Below are 20600 nucleotides of genomic sequence, written 5' to 3'. Positions count from 1 at the left end.
TACTGTCCTAAGTCCCAAAGAACAGAATTTACTCAGGGCTGGACAATAATTTATCCCTCACAGTTTCCATCACTCCGAACTACTTTCATACCTGTATTAATTTTGCCAAATAATTTTGGCTGAAAAAGCAACTATTTTGGAAGAGATTTGCAAAGTGTAGGAGGCAATGATTACCATTACTACCTTGCCCGTGATTTAACCTATACTCCAATGATCAAGATGTTCATGTAGGACCATGATAAATATTCCCTCTTTAGCATGAAGAGTTATTCACCACAACTACTGCCATGTTCCTTTACTGCTTCACTTGCATAAAGTTAGTTTAGAAAGCCTGCTGTCTCTCAGATTCTGTAATACCCACAATCTTAGTAACTATCTTTTCACAGAATCACTGAGGCTGGAAGGGCCCTCTTGAGATTATATAGACCAATGCCTCTGATCAAGCAGGGCAGGTTGCCCAGGACCACATCCAGTTGGGCTTTGATTATCTCCATGGATGATACAACTTCTCTGCACAACCCGTGCCAGTGCTTGATCATTCTCACAGGAAGTGTTTCCTTGTGTTTAGGTGGAATTCCATGTTTTTTCCATGTACTCTATTCTATTCTATTTTAATTTGTGCCCATGCCTCTTCCATACGCTGAAAAGATTCTGGCTCCATCTCCTTTTACATCGGGTACTTCTATACATTGATGACATCTCTCAGGAGCCTTCTCTTTTCCAGGCTACGCAGCCTCAGCTCTCTCAGCCTCTCCTCATATGAAAGATGCTCCAGTCCCTTAATCATCTTCGTGGGTCTTCGCTGGACTCATTTCAGTAAGTCTGTAACTTTCTTGAACTAGGGAGCCCAGAACTGGACACAGCACTCCAGATACGGCCTCACCAGTACTGAGTAAAGAGGATGGATCACATCCCACAACCCGCTAGCCATGCTCTTCCTGGTGCAGTCCAGCATGCTTTTCCACAGTAACACAGCAGCCAACAAATAACTAGTAAGTTGGGAAAAAAAAGCAAGACAAAAGTGAAGAGTGCCTTCATTGAAGGCAAATGGATTAAACAAATTCTCTTTTCCTCCCCTTCCCATTTTTTCATTGAACTAAGGCTGAGCACTGGGGTGGCAAAGGTCGATTTACAATAGTTCTAGGACCCTTCATCACTGACCAAAGAACAAGAGTCTTTGTGTGAAGCACAGTACAACAAACAAAACAAGAAGTTATACAGAGCTATCAGGACATGGGTGAATAGCATAAAACAAGAAATGGATAGACTGTTACAGACTACAAGAATAGAGAGAACAGAAGAGGATTACAGTGTGACACAAGCACTTCTAAAATACTGCAGCTTTATTTCTTAGGAATAACAGGGAGCAGTGAATTGGAAACTGAAGCAAAAGCTTTGATGACTATTCATTTAAGTGAAAAAATAATGGTTGCTATCCAGAACCAACCAGTTCTTCAGGTCTGAATCCTTTAGATTGGTAACTAGAAAATTGCTGGGTGACGGACTTTTGATCCTTGATGAGGCCTGTTCTGAATATCCTTGACAAAGGGGACTACAGTTCAATTAGAGGAACACTCACTCTCTTACGGGGGAGGGGGGGAAAGGCAAGAATGAGTGAGCAGAATCAGTATGCTTGCTGCACAGGAAAGAGATCAGATGACTCTGCGAATTTAACTGTTAGAAGTCCCAAAGTAAATGTAAACAAAGATCACAAAGGATGTAGAAACTGAGGCACAGATATGTTTATTATTTTGAGAGTATTTAAGCACAATAAAGACTTTACACAGTGTAAACGCCTACTCATTTCAGTTAACATGTTCCAGAAGCCAACTGTAAATCTGAGGCTCCTGCAACAGAGAACTTGGAAAAAAGATATGCGTACAGGAGCAGCTCAGAGATCATTACTGGTTACAGGGCTTACAGTCACTGCAAGAATGGGTTCTGCTTCCAAGAAGGTGTAACCAAACACCTGTACCAAAGAGAGTCTGTCCCAAGAAGAAGCTGACAGAGACACTGAAGTCTAGCAAACAAAGGGTGGATGATTGTGTTCCTTGTCTGCAAGTTTATAGGAATGAGTCGAACATTCCTGTATTCATCTTTAAATCCTAGGACCTAGGAAGGAACCACCTATTGAAGAGACAGAGATGACAGAACGAGGAAGGAAAACTAAAACTACACAACAGAAACTGCAAAACATTCACCCAAGCAGGTATGTGACAAAAGTTATTTGTATATGTATTTTCTTATGCATGAGAGGATCTGAAGTCAGGAAAATGAGCCAGGGATATGTACAGATGGGGATTAAGAAACACACATGAGAAGGGAAAGAATTTATATAGAAAACTCAAGGTTTGTAGAAACCTGCCAAAAGCAGATCCTGAAGGACAGAAAAATCAGCAAGAAAACTACTTATGTGAGCATATGACCATGTAAAAAAAGCAGAGAAAGTGACAGCATATCAATGAAGAAAAAAACATGAATCTGCCTCTGCTATAGAACAAGGAGTTGTCTAATGATGGGATGGCCAGAAAGTAAGAAAAGGAAATTAGCCTCAGCAGAAAGGAGTCAGGGAGGTTGGATGGGCTGAATGCCAAAGTTCAAATGTGCTAGAGGTTTAGAATTTTTACAAAAGCTATCTGGAATTTTCAATCCAAACAAAAAGAAACAAGTCAGTGATGCTGCACAAGATCCAATGAGATAAATAATCATCTCAAAAGTGGTACTAGGAGTAAAAGGTTGACAGGGAAATGGGAGGGAAATAACCGTGACTAGTGAAAAAAACCCGCAAACTTATAGTGGAAATTAGAAAATAAAAAGAAAATAAGAATAGTCCAAAGCCAACCTCACATGAAGTCTGCAACAGATATTAAATACAAAGATTAAATAATTCTTTTGTCATGTAAATAACTGCATGCTGTGTGAATGGTTCGGAGATGAAGAATTATAAAAGTCTGTCCTTTAAAAAAGTTAAAAAAAAAAAAAAGATGAGAAAAGTGTAGAAGAACAGCACTGTTAATGGAAGTAACTATAAAGAAGTAGAAATCACCACATCTAATATAGTAAACTCAGCAGTGAATGCTTTAAACAGTATACATACTAGAGCTGATAATCTAGGAGACTAAATAATTTCCCAACACTCTAGACCAAAAATTCAATCTGCTTCATTTTCTCAATTAATTTCCAAATACTCCTAGATGACAGAGAAACTATTTTAGCAGAACATTTATATTCCACATGATAGAATCCCTACAGTTCACTGAATGCAATATGGCTGGCCATTTACAAGCCAGAGAGAGACACTGTCCAGAGAATATGCATCAACTTTAGAAAAGCTCCATCCTCTCCGAATTGGCTTTCAGGTGCACTAGCAGGTATGTAGTACTAGCAGCTTTTCAGGGCAGTAGCAGATATGGGAGGAAAAAAAAAAAAAAGCTATTTCCCCAGAGCTATGACGATGTGTGTTTATAGGAGGGAGGGAATATCAGCACAACAGAGCCATGTCTTGGATCCTGCTGAGGTTAAAAGAAAGTGTCCTATCTTAAGGCTTTTAGATAATAAAATCCTTTAACGCCTTGATGGTCGTACTGTCAAGTTTGAAAGCAAGATTAAGGCATTAGCTATCAACGTGCTAAACTGAAAACTAATCCAATGTAGATATAATATAGAAATGTGCATTCCAAAATTTTAAAGTATTGGCAAGAATCTGAATGCTTTATGCATACATACAGGTCCCAGAGCTGATTATTCAGTTAGCTAAGACACTTCTCGAGCATCAGACTACCAGTTTCAATTGTCTCAGGCTTCCTCTAGATTTTGACAGTAAATCTAGCATAGAGTTCTACCCCATGCATCTCAGAAGACTGGTCTAAAGTGAATTGGTCTGGAAGCAATCCTCATTCCAACAGATGATTGTGTGAAGACACCTTGACTGTAATACACACATCAATTCAAGCATGCTATCAGACCAGATTCTCCCATCTAGTCTCCCACTGACGCTTTTTAGAAGTAATGTCCTTGAACTGCCGGTCTTACATTCCTGGAACAGTGAAATAACACTATATTGCTACTTCAGCGACCACTTCTTTCCTATAATGCAGTTGGGGAGTTTTGCTGTGATGCATTACATTACTTTGCCTTATTCCAGATTACATGCAGTTGATATTCTGCAGGAGTCACCCTTAGAAAAGCAGCTCATGGAGGCTTCCTGTTGGCACATGGAAAAAAAAAATCAACTTTTATAACCATGTAAACATAGTTACCCTATGTTAATTGGCAATTACTTCAAATAAATGAAACATGAACATAAGCTCCATCTTAGCAAATTCTAAGAAACAGAAATATTACTGTATAAAATGAGGAAAAAAGGGAGAAAGCACTGCTGCATAATGTCGAAGGGAACAAAGTGAAAAATATTTCTAGGTTAGCAACAGTAACTACAAAAACAATACTTGTCCTTAACAAAGAACAAATAATAAATAATAAAATACCACAAGTTAAAAACTCAATACCATCTTGATCCACATCAAGACAGAGCTGCAGCTCTCTCTCCAGAAGTCCTCCCTCAAAAGCCATTACCATTCAAGCAAGTCTGCTGACTTGCATAGGTTAGAAGGGCAAGATACATGTTTAGGAGAATTATAATTTAGGGGAATCTCAATAAAACAGTCACAGGAAAATAAATATATATCAGCTGTATTACAGTATAATGCTATCACGACTCTAACATGACTCTAGGTTCTCTTAACAGAAGAGAACTGACAGACACCTCCATAATCTCTGGTATCAAACATAAGTAAAAATAGGAAAATACTTGCTACTTTAACTACAGGTGCATACTTACAGTGGAATAAGGTAGTTCTGCACTCACTCAACCCATTTTCCTGCACACCTCCATCTAGTCCGTTGTTGGGTCTAGTTCTGGCTATTGAGCAGGTTTATGTCTTGTTTAAAAGCATGACATTCCTGTAAATTAACAGGAAACAGAATTATGGTGACATTTATTATGTAATTCAGTTCTTCTCAAACTACACATTCCTCACCTGAAACGTGCACTCTGGCATTTTTACTCTTAGCTCTCCCTCCCACCTTTGATGGATAGTTCCCCATTCTAGTTTCATTTGTATGTGACAAATTCCAAAACTCAAAAGAACTAAAGAATACATCACAGGGGGAAGAGCAACATGTTAGGAATTTCATAACTAAATATTCTCCAAATATGTACTTGTAACTCTTCCTCAATCTGTCAATCAACACAATGTCCAAGATGATATGGGTTTGCCTATTGGTTTTAATAACTTCTTTCAAGGTGCTTTATGAGTGATAAATGCTACTCATTCTCACTTCGTTTTCCTCAAGACTTAACTAAACAAAGCACAATGGACACAAAACCAAACACAATCATTTTGCTTCCTCTGTATCAGCAAATTAAGCCACAGCTCTTCCACCAAACATGATAAGCAACAAACCTAACAAAATACTGTTTAGGTAACTCGCTCTGGTGGTATTTAGACATAGCCCTTCCCTTTTCTCCTCTTTTGCCTTATAGCAACCTTTATAACAGCTAATATTTAAGAAAATTATACATTAAATGAGTAGAAAATAATCTCAAAGATAGACACTTTCATGTGGAAACTGACATGAAAATCCCATTAAAGCCCATGTTGCTTTGATAAAGTTAAAAATCACTGCGGATCACATGGTGTTACTACTGTGCCTCTACTACAGTCTCTATTCTCCTTCTATTGTTAAGGAACCTCCACTTACAAACGTGTATCTTCTAGTCTTTAAACACATGTAATTCCTACTGGCATCAAAGAAAGCTATCTTTTGCTGGAAAAGTAGTATTCTTTTCATACACTCAAAACTCATCCAAACTCCAAGAATACATATAGCAGGCACTCCCTGCATGAGCAAATGATCCTAGCTCATAAAAGAATCAAAATTACAAGTTATGAATGAGTTAGCATCCACTTAAGTACTTCAACCAAAATTACAGACATAATGTATGTTCACATCCCATCTCAGCTTTGTCAATCAGCTTTGTTCCCTGGCAATTAAGTTTCTGTTTTGTGTGTGTCCCCGTGTGTGCACTCTATTCTGTCTACTTCTTTCACTCTGAATGGCTTTGAAAACTTTGATACATCCGAAAAAATTGCCTTTGCAAACTCTGTGCTGGCAGTCTCCAGTGTATCTGAACTTTTCAATTAGGCAGCATTAATTCTTCCTGTTTCTCCACCTCCCCCTTGCTGTTAACAGTCAAAGGTCATTTAGCACTGAAGACAGACGTCAATTAGGCAGACAGGAGGAATTTATCAGGAACAGATACACATGCCACCTGATGTCAGCAAACAGAAGTCCGTGAAAACATTAACAAACAGGGAAGAAAACAGCCTCTTGTTGGAAAAAATTCATCAATATTTGGAATCCTGCATTAAAGAAGACCTCTGCACCTTGCCACAAATTAACTGAACAACTTTTAATGAGACTAACATTCATTCAAGTTGAAGCATGTGTTTCACACAACAAACCAGTAAAAATAATTTTTTATAGTAACCCCGTTATCCACTATAGTTGATGAAAAGCTTTGAGCCAAGGAAAATATTTAGGACTATGTATACGAAGGAATGACAGGAATCAGAAAAAAACTATAAAAATTAGGTAATCCCAAACCATGTCTTAGGTAACTGTAAAATAGTGCAAAATCCCTACGTTTCATATTACTTGCTAAACGAACTATTAAACTTCCACTAAGCTTCCACCTTCCTCAATTTCTTTGGTGCAACATCTTCCATAAGAGAGTATCTAAATGTTTATTTGGAGAAATTTCTGCAGATCCAAACATGAGAAAATACACACTTTTTTTAAAAATACTTAAACTAGTTTACTTTCTTAGTTAAAAATACTTGTACTTACTTAAGAGATATGATTCTTCTGAATATCTATTTCTGACTGCTTATGAAATCAGATGTAGTCATCAAAGAAAATCATGGAAAGCAGCATAATTTAACTGCGTTATTTAAACAGTCGTCTTTCCTTTGGTAAAGGATCAGCTATGTGTTCCTAAAACACAGAAGTGGAGTCTACATTCACATACCAGTTGCAGAATTTTTTATTCAACATTTAAAATCTGAAAACACTAATTGGTGTAAAAAGAATACCTAAACCTTTCCGCTATTCATTTTCTATCACTTGAAGATGGCATTTATAAGATAAACCTAAAGATATTAAAGTAATATTAAACCAAGCATTAGTCTGTCGAAAAAAGAGAATTGTCTTGAAAGCCATCCTAATGTAGTTTCATAAAACAAATCCAGCTGAAGAACCGTATCTAGCATTTTGCTCAGAAAACAGAATGTATACGACATAAAGGCCAACTGAAAGTTAGGCTTTCATTGGCAAAAAATAAGAAAGACAGCTCAGATACAAGAGGAGAAGGTGAGAAAACTGGGTTTGTTAATCTTAAAATGACTACGCTAAGGACTGATCTTGCTGCTGGCTTTAACTGCCTAATGCGAAATTACAGAGAAGATGGAACCAGATTTTTCTCCAAGGCAAGCAATGAAAAGACAATAAGCAAAAGATAGAAGTCACAGGAGGGTAAATCCCCCCAAACATACATCAGGAAAAAAATATTCACAATGAAAATGCTTAGGCATTGGAACAAGTTGCCCAGAGATGTTATGGAATCTCAAAATTCAAAACTCAGGAAGATGCTGAGCAACCTGCTCTAAACTGGCCCTGCTTTAAGCAGGGATTTGGTCTGGATTATCTTTGGAGATTCCTCCCAACTTACATTATTCTATGACTAGAGAAATTCCTTACTCTAAAAGCTGTGTGTTTTCCTCGACATCATTTCAGTCCAAGCTAGAGTCTGTGAATACCTAAGCATACTGTTCCATATCCCACCCTAAATGTCTTAGATTAAGTTTTGCACAGTTGTTCAAGAAGCATTTGGACAACGCTTAGATACATGGTTTAACTTTTAGGTTGCCCTGTGTGGAGTCAGGAGTTGGACTCGATGACCCTCGTGGGTCCCTTCCAACTCAGGATATTCTATGATTCCATGTTACACCACTATTAGGTCTAAACTTCTACTCACAGCAATTTAAGCTGTAAGCGATCATTAAAATTACTTAGTCCGATCTTCATTTTTTAGTGACAGGTCTTTAAATTTCACCCAGTTGTTTGTGTGTTGGCCTCAAAAATTTATCTCAAAGTGAACATAGGATGTTTTTCCTGAAAGAGAACAGAGAGATCTGAAGTCTCCTGTTTTTTTGCTCCAGAACTGCATCCTAATTTCTTATTTAAAGTGTTTTGGCTTCAGTTTCATTTGTTTGTACTCTAAACATAACAACAGCTGTACCAGGCGCACCAATCATCTGTGCAGCACAGCTTCCAAGCTCCATACTGGTTCATAGGTAGAATGTACCCAAAAACAGAAGATGAGGGAAACCATGTAGCATTACTTCCTCAAAATATTTTTTCCAGTCTATTGTGATTTGAAGTTCAAGGGCTTCCTAAGTCACAGATAAAAATCTTTGCACCTAATACTCCCTCTAGACTTTCCTCTTACGAATTTATCCAGTTGCTTTGCAAATATACAAAGGTTTTTTGCAAATCTTGGATCATCTACAACATCCGCTAATGAGAAGTTCTGCAGCTTGTGAGAAAATTAATGTTTCTGTGAAAAACATCTGCTCCTGAAGCTAGTTTTTGTTAGCCTTATTTTATACCCTGTGGTTCTTGCATTAAAGATAACAAGTGAAAAAACAATCTTTCCTGTTCACCTTCGCAATTCATGATGTTAGAAAGATACCATACCCTCTCTCAGACATCTCTTGTAGCCTGAGGGCTCCTAGCGAAGTTACAGTTTAACCCTTATAAGTCAACCACATCCTTCACTTCAGCCCCACTGCCCCTCTCTCTAGCTTTTCTAATTTTCTCACACCCTTTTGAGGATGTGAGAAACACACACTGTTCAATATATACACCCGCTGTATACTTGGTCTTTGGTCTTCTCATATAAATCCCTACCACTAACACTTTTCTGATCACTTTGATGTTCTCACAGATATTTCTCTTGCCTATCTTGAAGGGGCTGACTGCAGCAAACACTTCTCACTTGTGTTCAAGACCCTCCTTGAGCCTGCATTTAATCAATTAGGCTGATCTTGCTCTTTAAGTCTCTCATCACAAATTCTTAAAACCTTTTTACTGCTAATTTTGGGGCACTCAGAACTTCTACCTTCCTTTTTAAAATGAGGATATCAAAACTGTGCATTATAATCCAGTATCATTTTCACCAAACACTTCAGAACTTCAAATCTTCTTCCTAATTCTGTTCACTACTTCCTTGTCTATTTATTTAGTGATACAACTAATCTTTTTTTCCTGTAACATTGCTGAGAGTTCTTGTTGCGTTGCTTACCTATTTTGACTGCCTGCATCATTTGCAGAATGTCTGCTCCTCAAAACACATTCCCTTGTACTTGAAATGAAGCCTACAGTTCCTCTCCTTCAATATAAAAATTTGTTTGACCTTAACACAAACTCCACTGAAATACAGAGCAGGCCCAGTGGTCTGTTCAGATTGACTTGACTGTTCACGTTTTTAACAGGTTGTCATTTGCAAATGTTAACCATGCCATTCACAAATCTATTGCCAGATCACCGACGCTGCAGACCTAGCACAACTCCCTGTAGATGTATTCGTATTAAAAAATGGTTCTTTCATAAGCAGTTAGTACCAATATATCAGAGAGACAGTAAACCATCCATTTATTGTGTTTGTTACTAAAAGGGTAATACGTTGTTATTTTTTAAACCCGAGTATCACACAGTATTAGAGTGCTTGATTAAGTAAACCTATTTATACTTTTTACCTAGTTACCTTGATCAATTCAACTTACAATTGAATACAAGAACAAAGTTAGTTTTGGTTAGCAAGACAAATTTCTCACAGAACCATAGAATCATAGAATCATACAGGTTGGAAAAGACCTCTAAGATCATCGTGTCCAACCGTCAACCCAACACCACCATGCCCACTACACCATGTCCCTAAGGGCCTCATCTACACGTCTTTTAAATACCTCCAGGGATGGTGACTCCACCACTTCCCTGGGCAGCCTGTTCCAAGGCCTGACCACTCTTTCAGTAAAGAAATTTTTCCTAATGTTCAATCTAAACCTCCCTTGGCGCAACTTGAGGCCACTTCCTCTTGTCCTCACAGAACCATGTTGCCTAACTACCCCAATATTTCTGTTCTTCAACGTATTATTAAATAAAGCCCATCCTGTTTTCCCCTATTATTTTGTTTTATATGGGTAACCATGGTAACATTAAGGAATAAGCTTCATGGAGTACTTGCCTTTCGCTAGCTCAACACTAGAACTCTCTGTCTTCAAAATCAGAACTGGCAGACCAGAGATCTCAACTTGTATCTAGCAATTGAAGAAGAAATCTGGTTCTCAGACTTTTAATTTGTTTATCCTCAGAAGATACTGTCTGACATTGATTAAACAGAAAATATTTCATAGCTCTTATCTGATATGACATCCTGTTTCTTACCAGAAGAAAAAAAAAATATTTATTATACAGATGTTAATGGTTTTCCCAAATTTGCCTGGCAATAGACAAACATATTGCTAGGCTTCCTCCCTGCTTCCTCCAGAATATGTACCAATTCTTTGCTGTCCTGAGCTCTAGTAAGTACAACTGGCTCCAAAATTTTTGGTTACTTATTCATCTATGGTACTTTAAAAATTCCAATTTATACAATTGCTACCTAGTTCCCCTACTCCCATTTTTATATATTCATTTTTGCTTCTAAACACCTCCATTTTTAAACTAAGTCAGTTTGAGCAGCTGATGAATAGTGTTACTCTTCTCAAGTATCACAGGAATGGAATGCATGATTTTTAAATGGGACAATCTCTCTGTTGAATCCCCCCCCATTCCATATGGGCTAATACCCCAAGTATGATAAAAAATGGGAGCAAAAATTTGCAGAATACAAGTCTTAGACAGAGAAATGTTCTTGAAAATTGAAGTTTAATTAAGAAAAACGTAGTTTTTGGCAGTTGAGAAAGACGAGCTTTTGTTGAGTGTCAATACAACATATTACTTTAACCAAAGAGACTGAAAAACTAAAAATAAACACAACTCAATTTCACCATTACTAGTCACAGAAAACACTGAATGGGATAGAAAATATAGGAAATATGGTCACTTAAAGACTTTTTTTTTTAAAAAAGTTTCAGTCTCATAGTCTGACAAAAGCTGTGCTCCTATGTAAGTTTGCTTTAAAGATATTTTACATTTGTATACACAATAAATTAAAACATCTTCCATTTTCTAAAGTGCTCATTAGTAATGCTTTTAAATACACTACTGTATCTACATGTAAAGTTTGATCATGAAATGTGCTAAGAGCCTGGAAATACAGTCTAACATGGAACAAAAAGCAAAGCTCATAACTACTGTTCATCTTGATTTCTAGATGTCTCCGCTTTACTAAGGTAAGGTAAATAAACAGAAAAATGAACAAAATAACTTGGTTAAAATAAGAGTTTTCTAATATTTTTCTTCAAACTGGTGCTACACCATGCCAGATGGACAACATACAGAAAATGAACAAACAAGCGCACATAGTTCTGTCCTTATTACACACTCTTCCTCTCCTTCTCACACATGAAGAACAACTACTAGGCACAGCACAAATGTTCAACATGAAAACTATTCTGACTTTAAAAGCATCTGTTGGACATAGAAGGTACAGATTGCTACGTTCAACTATAAGGTCTTTAAGGCAAGGAATATCTTTCCACATCGTAAGAGGGACCAACCCAGATTTAATTTTTTTTCAATAAGAAATAAGACAAGAGACTATGTATGTTCCATTTTCTTGGGTTCAGAACAACAGAATACAGGCAAAAGGCATGCTGCGGTTCTACAACTGAGAATTTCAACAACAGTTCCTTCTCCACTACATGCCAAAACCTCAGACGTATTTAAGCCTCCCGAAGCCAGACCAAAAATTGCTTGAAGTGATTTGAAAACCGTTCTCAGCCAACCAAGGCTCCTTACAGCATCTGCATAATATGATTCACATGATATGCAAACAGTTTTCAGATTTATTCCAGAAGTCCAGTAGAGGATGTGGCCAAACCCAGGTTTTCATCTGCTCCCCCCATTACCCTACACAACAAATACGCCCCTTAGAAAGGCTACCCTCATTGTCTACTGTCGAAAAGCACAGTACCCTCGGAATCCACGCGCCCAAGAACTACCCTTCATCACAACGTGCCCTTTCATCACAGCCTTCAAGCCTTGGAAATCCAACCAATCGGTAAAACACCTGCACGAGCGCCGCACGGACCAGCTGCAGTGCGCGGGGCTGACAGCGGGCCGGCCGAGCCCCGGCCGCGGAGGGGCAGGGGGCAAACGGCGCGGGCAGCGCAGAGCGGAGGCGGTGGCACAAGCGCCTGGGGGGGTTGTCCGGCCGAACACGGGAACGTCACGCGGCTGTCCGCGCATCGCCTGGAGGCGACAGGCCGAGAGGCCGTTCCCGAGGGGCTGCCGTGCCGGCCCGGCCGCCGAAGGCCACGCGGCGGCCAGGTGGGCGCTCGCAGCGCGGGCACTCGCCGCCTGCCCCCAGCCAGAGCCCGGAACGGCGCCTACAGGGAGGGGCCTCGTGGCGGAGAACGCGAGGAGCGGCGCGGCCCCCACGCGCGCGCACCTGCCCGCGGGCCGCGCCGGAGGCCGCGCGGGGCCCGCGCCACCGCTGCCGGCAGAGACGGGCTGCGCTCGCCGCCCCTCCGGAGGGCCGGGAGCCGCGGGCTTCCCGCAAGCGGCGCGCCCCTGGAGGGTGGGCTCCCGGCCGGGCCCGTCGCCGCAGAGCTCAGCCCGCAGCAGACGCCCGAAGCGGGGACGGCGACAGGCAGGCAGGCGGGCGGGCGGGCGGGGGAGGGAGGAGGCTGCGGCCCACGGGCCCGCAGCTCGGCGGGGCAGGGCGAACGCAGCCGCCCCGCGCCAGCGGGGGGGCGGGCAGGTCCCGCCAGGCACGCAGGGCTCGTCCACGTCTCACCTGTCCGGGGACAGCTGCCCCCGGCGTCGCCCACGAGCCCTCTCGGCGCGGGGACCCGCCGGCACCGGGGCAGGGGGGCGCCCTCAGCGCCACAGGCCGGCCGGCCGCCGGACCGAGCCCCCCACCCGCCGCAGCCGCCGAGTACGAGGCCCAGGCCGGCCGAGGGGGATCGAAGGGAGGGGACGAAGCGCGCCGGACTGACGGGCCCCCCGGCCAACCGCTGCTCCGCACGGGAGCGCTCACCAATCGGCGCGGGGCGAGGCGGGAGCGTGCGAGCGCGCAGCCACTGCGCAGGAGCCGCCGCCGCTGCCCGCAGGTGCGCTGAGCCGCCCTTGGCCGCGCCCGCCGCCCTCCCCGCCGGCGGGCTAGGGCTGGCTGCGGTCTCGGAGGCGCGGCCCGGCCCGTCTCGGCCGGTGAGGGCGGTGTCGCGGCGCGGTCAGCGGCTCCATGGGACGAGGCGGGCCGCGGGGTCAGGGCGCCGGGGCGGCCCCTCAGCGGGACGGCCCGGCGGGCCGCAGCCCGGGCTCGCGAGAAGGTCAGTGCCGGCTCCGCAGAGCAGCGGGCCTCTGCTCCCTCCCGTCCTCGAGCCTGCCGCCGAGCGGCGGGTCCAAGCGCTCCCCGAGGAGACGCGGCCAAGTCTGTGCGCAGAGACAAAGGATCTTCTATCCGCTCGCGGCCTGCTGCAGTACGAACTTGAACTCATCTTTCCCGATGTATCAAAGAACATCTCAAAGCCCCCAAACCAAACCTGACTTGGGGTTCACGTACAAGCACTAGTGCTGGAGTCATCTGACAGTGACAGTAACGTGTTCTTCCACAGCAGTTAAATAGGGCTTTGTAGGCTTCTTGAAGATGCTTGAAATTGAGAGCATTTCCACCAAGTTATGTATGGTTAAAATTGCCACACACTAAATGGTTTTAACTCTTAGAAGCGGTACAGCAACCTTCAGTGCTTGAAGCTACATGGTAAGGAAGGTGCATCTTTCTCTAAATCACAGCTTCTCTAGAAGCAATATTCAGTGGGTAGGTAGTCTGCAAGCAGAACTATAGGGAAAACATTTGCTCTGTGAACTGGTAGCTACATGCAGGATTGCTTTCCAGTCCATCAGACTGAACTGAAGTACATGAGAGAACAGAAGCCTAGTGAGATTACTTGGAGGAAGTTGTGAGAGACTGCATGATGTCCAGAATACATTTAGAAGTTGTCTTTCCAGTCTCCTAGTTACTAAAGGTCTTCAATGACTATCAAATCCAGAGCAATTTAAATATCTTCAGACATCCCAATTAAACATATATGAGCTTTCTTTCCGAAGCAGAAAGATTAATTTTGAGAATAAACTATAAAAATAACTTTAGCATAGATTTGGGATCTGCTTGTGAATACTGATGCTCACAACTCCAATATCCACATCAAAGCCGAATGCACTATATGGCTGAAGAGTTAAAATTAATTTCATGTGAATCTCCAATCATTTCATAGGCATAGACTATTCTTTACTCATTAGAGTTTATCCCATTGCTACTGCTAAGCTATATACACTTACCTCTAAAACTTCTAGCATCACCTTCCACTAGAGCAAGAGTACAGGATTCTCTGGCAAAATGTTTTCCACTCTGTCGTATATCACTATGCCAGGACCTTAAAACAGCAGTTCATGGGCTACAGTCCTCTTTAAAAAAAAAAAAAGCTATTGGTATTTCTACAAGGATTCAGAAAAAACAATTTGAAAGCTAGTTACTTCTTTTCCTAATAATAATATTCCAAGTCAGAGTTTCCAAACTGATGCTTTAAGTACTGCAAAGTGGTAATGTTCACTGCCTAAATAGGTCTTGTGCATTACAGTAGGACATCCTTTGAAATCCTGGATATAAATACTGCCCTGCTAAGAATGGAATTACTCAGCAGCTGCTTCTGTACAGGCAATCTTCCTGTAAATGAAGATTGGAAACTTCTTTTTTAGTTCCTGTTTCAAGTTTCTGCTATGTACAGCACCTTAAATTATCCCTACGTAACATATATCTTAAAAAAATTAGCCAGCACCCTCTGGTGGAAAAAAATGCATAGACGAGATTTAGGGTTGTACTGTACTGAGTTATTTGAAAAGGTTGGCAAAATGCATGGTCAAATAATGTCGCTTTAGATAATGCCGTTAGCCATATAATTTCTCAAAATTTTAATGAAATGTTTCTGTCTATAGTTCAACTGACATTTGATTGAATATTCAATTTAAATTTTTCCTAAATCCATGCACAATACAATTGTTATATGCTATTTCATATAGTTAATGAAATGTAGCATCCATGGGATCAGGCTCCATTTTCCCTGCATGATTATTGCTGAAAGAAAGTAAATTCTATGACATGTCATGTTCATTGGCTATTCTAGCTTCCCTTCAAGCTGTTTTCAAGAAGTTTGCATTATGAAAAGTTAAACAATGTGGAGTGTGTCTGCATGTATACAAAGATCAGTTGAACAGAACTGGTTTTTTTTAACCTAAACCAATTTTTTTCCTTAGCCTTCTTAACATAACTTCTTTACAAAATCTTTGTCTTCTATCTCCCGCTTTGCTAAAAGTGGTGTTTTATAGCACCTTTTTAACAAGTATTCTATCTCAGAGTCTGTTTTTCCCTTGATGCTGAATTCAGATGTGCCAGCAAAGATGAGAAAAGTTGAGGTATTTCACAGCATTCATAGAATCATAGAATCAGAATGGTTTGAGTTGAAAGATCATCTAGTCCAACCCCCTTGCCATGGGCAGGGACACCTTCCACTAGATCAGGTTGCTCAAAGCCCCATCCAACCTGACCTTGAATGTTTCCAGGGATGGGGCATCTACCACCTCTCTGGGCAACCTGTGCCAGTGTTTCACCACCCTCATCGTAAAAAATTTCTTCCTTATGTCCAATCTAAATCTACCCTCTTTCAGTTTAAAACCGTTGCCCCTTGTCCTGTCACAACAGGCCCTGCTAAGAAGTCTGTCCCCATCTTTCTTATAAGCCCCCTTTATGTATTGAAAGGCCGCAATAAGGTCTCCCCAAAGCCTTCTCTTCTCCAACCCCAACTCTCAGCCTTTCCTCACAGGAGAGGCGTTCCATCCCCCTGATGATTTCTGTGGTCCTCCTCTGGACCTGCTCCAGCAGGTCCATGCCTTTCTTCTGCTGAGGGCTCCAGAGCTGGACGCAGCACTGCAGGTGGGGTCTCACCGGAGCAGAGTAGAGGGGCAGAATCCCCTCCCTCGACCTGCTGGCCACGCTGCTTTTGATGCGGCCCGGGATACGGTTGGCCTTCCGGGCTGCAAGCGCACATTGCCGGCTCATGTCCAGCTTTTCATCCGCCAGTACCCCCAGGTCCTTCTCGGGCTGCTCTCAATCCCTTCATCCCCCAATCTGTATTGATACTGGGGATTATAAATTATTATAAAAAGCATTAGTAACAGCATTATAAATAGCAAACCATAAAAATGCATCAAAGATATACTGGCACTGGGCAAATAAGTACAAATTGACACTGAAATTGTCAGTAATTAAATTCAGAATTAATATTCCATTTAGAGTAACAGAACTTTGCATCTCTTAATGGGTTTTGAGAGAACCTCTGTCAAAATTTCTACTGTTTCTACTACCCTCTGATATTTATCCCATCCTCACATAAGGCTTTGCATGGGAATGGCCATATCTTTCCTTCTGCTGACTCTGCTACATAAATGGTAACTTCCAGCAAAGGAGATACATAGCAGTGCTGAGCAACACCCTGTAAATCTTTATATTACAAGAACATGTATACACAATAGCTAGAGTAGATTTAGAATGGTGGATACCCATAAACCAAAAGTCCCTGCTTGTAATATTTATTCTGCTGAAATTACAGGCTTGGTTTAGGGAAGCAGGTTATACTATGTACGAAAGTAGGAAAAATGAACCAAATGAAAGTAGTTCTGATAAGCAGTTTAGGCTTAGTGTTATCTTGGATCAAGAAGTTCTGTTTGTTATTTAAAATGATGAACTATTAAGTAGTTTCGATAAGCAAGCTTTTTTGTGTGTACATTTGTCTGTCAGCATTGCTTGAAACTGATTTAGAGAAAACTTTTTTCAGGATTTACCAATTAGTGCTTTGGAAATAAGTTACTTTAGTTTATGCAATACAATTCTTTTATTGGATATCTATGCTGAAATAGCCTAAAGTATTTTCCAAGTTATTAGGGACAAACTCTAAACAAGCAGATAAGTTGAAGTTTAACCACACATACTGTTCTATGGCACTGTAATTATTGCCATGGATTGCAACTTTAAACAAATATGAACTACCCAAGGTCAATGGTGTATCCCTAGATAGAACTAGATGAAGTTAGAATCCTATGCAGCAAAAATACAAGGTTAGCTAGAAAAAAGGGAGTTAAAGAAAAACCTGAATAATTTCTAAGTGTTAAGCGCAAAGAATAGCAGAATTATTCTGATAGTCTAGAGACATTTCTTAAATCTTAAAATAATCTGATACACACCGCCACAATTTTTCTTATTTCCACATCTTCAAGTGGAAAAAACAGTCAAAGAAGGGGTCCTTTGAAGCTACCAGCCAGTTTACACAGACAATTGACCTGTGTCATCTCATATCTGAGCACAGTGGAACTCCCCGTCTTTGTATTAGAAATTTTTCCTTTCTATAAAAGGAGAGAAACCAATCTTAAGAAAGAGTATTCAGATACTGTGAAGTCTTCTGATGTATTATGAATGGCTCTTGAAGTGACAGACACTGTGTTTTACATGGTGTGAAGATTTGATTGTAACATCATCATTTCAGCTTTATTTGACTAGCTTGACAAGTTTTGACTCACTAAACCTACAAAGACAGTTTTCTAATCTTGTTGCTTTGGTCATATCCCTTCATTGTTTTCCCAAGTTTTCTTTTCCAAAAGCAATTGTGTATCTTCACTTCTAAGGGCTTTTCCATTAATCTTCAATATATCTATAATCTTATCGTCACATTTCACTTGTATCTAGCCAGGGTCACTGTCCTTTGCCTGCTTACTGTGTTTTCAAACAAGCACCTTTGTACTTTCTCTGAAACTGCCTCATACTGATGAATTCTCCACCAACCTTGCAAAATTGCCTCAAAAAATCATCCTTCAAAACCCTCCTTTGTTTCAATGCCAGAAAAAGTCCACTGTGGGCGACTGCAACTTGCCCCTCTGACCAAAACCCTTTTATTTTTTCCTCTCCCGTCTAGATCTGTTGTCTTTTGTTTTATGCAGTACAAGACTTCTGGGGAAGTCATACAGAAACATGTCTTTCTTAAACACGAGTCTGATTTATAGTACCATGGCAGTACAGACAGACAGACACTTTTTCAGAGCTCTGTACGGCCTTCGTAAGCCTTCTGTTACACTCTATCATACAAAAGAACATCTTCCCTGATACTATTTTACCCTTTTTTTCTGATGCCAGAATTTAAGATACTTGGCAGAAAGGGAGATCTCTTGTGCCCAGTCAGCATTATTAGCTCCTATGCATATAGTTCTTGTGTAACTAGAAAAAAAGCTCAGTTTGCACAGTGGACATAGAAGTATAAGCCTTCATAAAAGTACAACTTTTCTCTAATGCCCTCGACCAAACTCCAGTACATTCAGGGACAGGCGACCAGGACCAGTAGTTTACCGCTACCCATAGTGGCATATTTACATTTTGCTAGTGCTACCATTTTGTGCTTTTCAAAAGAATACGGTTTTAAAATGTACCAGAAAAAAAATGCAATTTAAAGGAAAGAATGTTTTATTTCATTAAGAATTTAAGTTACTTTTATAATTCACAGTACCAATCGTGCTATAGGGCACACTATCCAGATGCTATTGCACACATTATGCATGTATGTTGCTCTGATGGTGCAAAGACATACATCCCATTCTTACTGAAAACCGCATTTCCAGAAGCACCAGACATGTACCACTTCCCCATGAAAGAAGTTCCTAGTTACTTTCTCTTCCCCCACTGCTTCCAAAAAGTTTGGTGCCCTTAGGAACAGTATCTGTTCTAAAGGGCAAATTTATCTAGAACTCCATAACTTAGATTGTACTTGCATAGCATTGCCAACAAAATACAGCATGTTTGTTTTGCTTGACTAAAGCAAGTAAAAGGCAGCCAGCCATATCAAGGAGGAAACTTTACACTTGCCTTCAAACAGAAATAACTAAGAGATACTGGCGCCTGTGACTGATGCTGCAGTGCAGCCCCCTCTGCATACTTGCACACTAAAAGCAAATTCCACAAGGTGCCCAGTGTTGTGTAACATCTGTGCCAGCATCCAGTGCACTGACTATCTGCTGTAAACAAATCTATGACATTATAATGCAATTGTTGTGGATCATGTCAGCTCACACTCTTCCCAACCCACAAGTCTGCACAGGGAAGAGCCAAAGCTGCTTGTATTACTGGTCTGTGGATAGAAACTTACAGTGAAGGACACACAGCAAATGTTTTCTGAAGGAACTGGTGAGCAGCTTGGCTCTAAAAGTTAACTGCATCAAGCTCCATGACACAACCTTGCTCATCTTATCTCTAACCTCTATGGCTACCTGACAAGATGAAATAATTCTACCAACTCAAAACAAAACAAAAAAAGCTGTGGAGGGGAATGTAAGAAGTATGTTATGTTCTGTCCCTCTGCTCTCCAGGTAAAAGCAACATTACATTTATTCGTAACAGTCATGTCTTGTTTACCCCGTTCTGCATTACTTGAGTTTTCAGACCTTATAAGCAAGGGGATTTGAAGAGATGTTTTGCTAAAATAGTTAAGTCATTCTGAGTCTGCCCACAGGGTCTCAGGGGACCAAACAACCAACCAGATAAACCCCCATCTCCCCAAACCCAAAACTCCAGAGCCAGTCAAGAGAACTATATCCTTCAGCTGCATTAGCATTATATAAACACACCCTTTGCTCCCATGTGGGTTTAAAACTCATTTACATTTAGTTCAGCTTTATTATAGAACAGAAATCTTTGCCAGCATACATCTCATACACAATGAAAAACTGGCAACAACGTTGGTAAATTTTAACCAAATGTAATAGTATCAGTTGCGTTTTCATGAATATAAAGCAAAAATTCTTTTTGCAAAATTCCAGTTGTCCCAGGAAGAATAGGTCTATCTCAGCAAATCAGTGACAGTATACAGCTTGGTTGAGGATACATTAACTCCTCCAAGAAGCTGCTTCTTACAAAGGCACTTAAAGAGCTGTCAACAGCCAAGTGCCATGAAACAAGTTAAGGCTGTGCTATCACCTGAAAGTAACTAAGCAGTTGCTGGCTACTCGTGTTAAATTCAAGCTTGTGGGCTAGGAGGTGCTGTGTCCTACACTTGCTGATAACAGTATTGGCTCTACTGTTACATATGGCATAGCATAAAATGCAAATGCTGCTGTGGAAACTAAACATCACCTCCCTACCCAACTCACTTGCCTCTGGCTTGGCGTTAGACAGGTTGCCACCACCTGGCTGGGTTTTTTGTTTTGCTTTGAGAGTT

The 20600-nt window shown here is 41.0% G+C and overlaps 1 protein-coding gene across 3 annotated transcripts in view; it reads right to left on the bottom strand.

The window, feature by feature from the left end:
- The window catches only part of RALGPS1 (Ral GEF with PH domain and SH3 binding motif 1), a 128456-nt gene extending 115149 nt beyond the window's left edge, over positions 1-13307 (bottom strand). For 2 of the 3 annotated variants that reach the window (XM_075170923.1, XM_075170924.1), the window contains exon 1: positions 13088-13305. The gene's annotated coding sequence lies outside the window, so the exon portion shown is untranslated. Of the gene's footprint in view, positions 1-4840; positions 4963-13087 lie in introns of all 3 variants that reach the window. The other variant, XM_075170926.1, reaches the window with a different exon arrangement.
- Positions 13308-20600: the final 7293 nt, after the last annotated feature.

Source organism: Calonectris borealis, chromosome 21 (genome assembly GCF_964195595.1).
Source record: "Calonectris borealis chromosome 21, bCalBor7.hap1.2, whole genome shotgun sequence".
Lineage (NCBI taxonomy): Eukaryota > Metazoa > Chordata > Aves > Procellariiformes > Procellariidae > Calonectris > Calonectris borealis.
The sequence above is the reverse complement of the archived record's forward strand: the minus strand, read 5'-3'. Positions and strand labels throughout refer to the sequence as shown.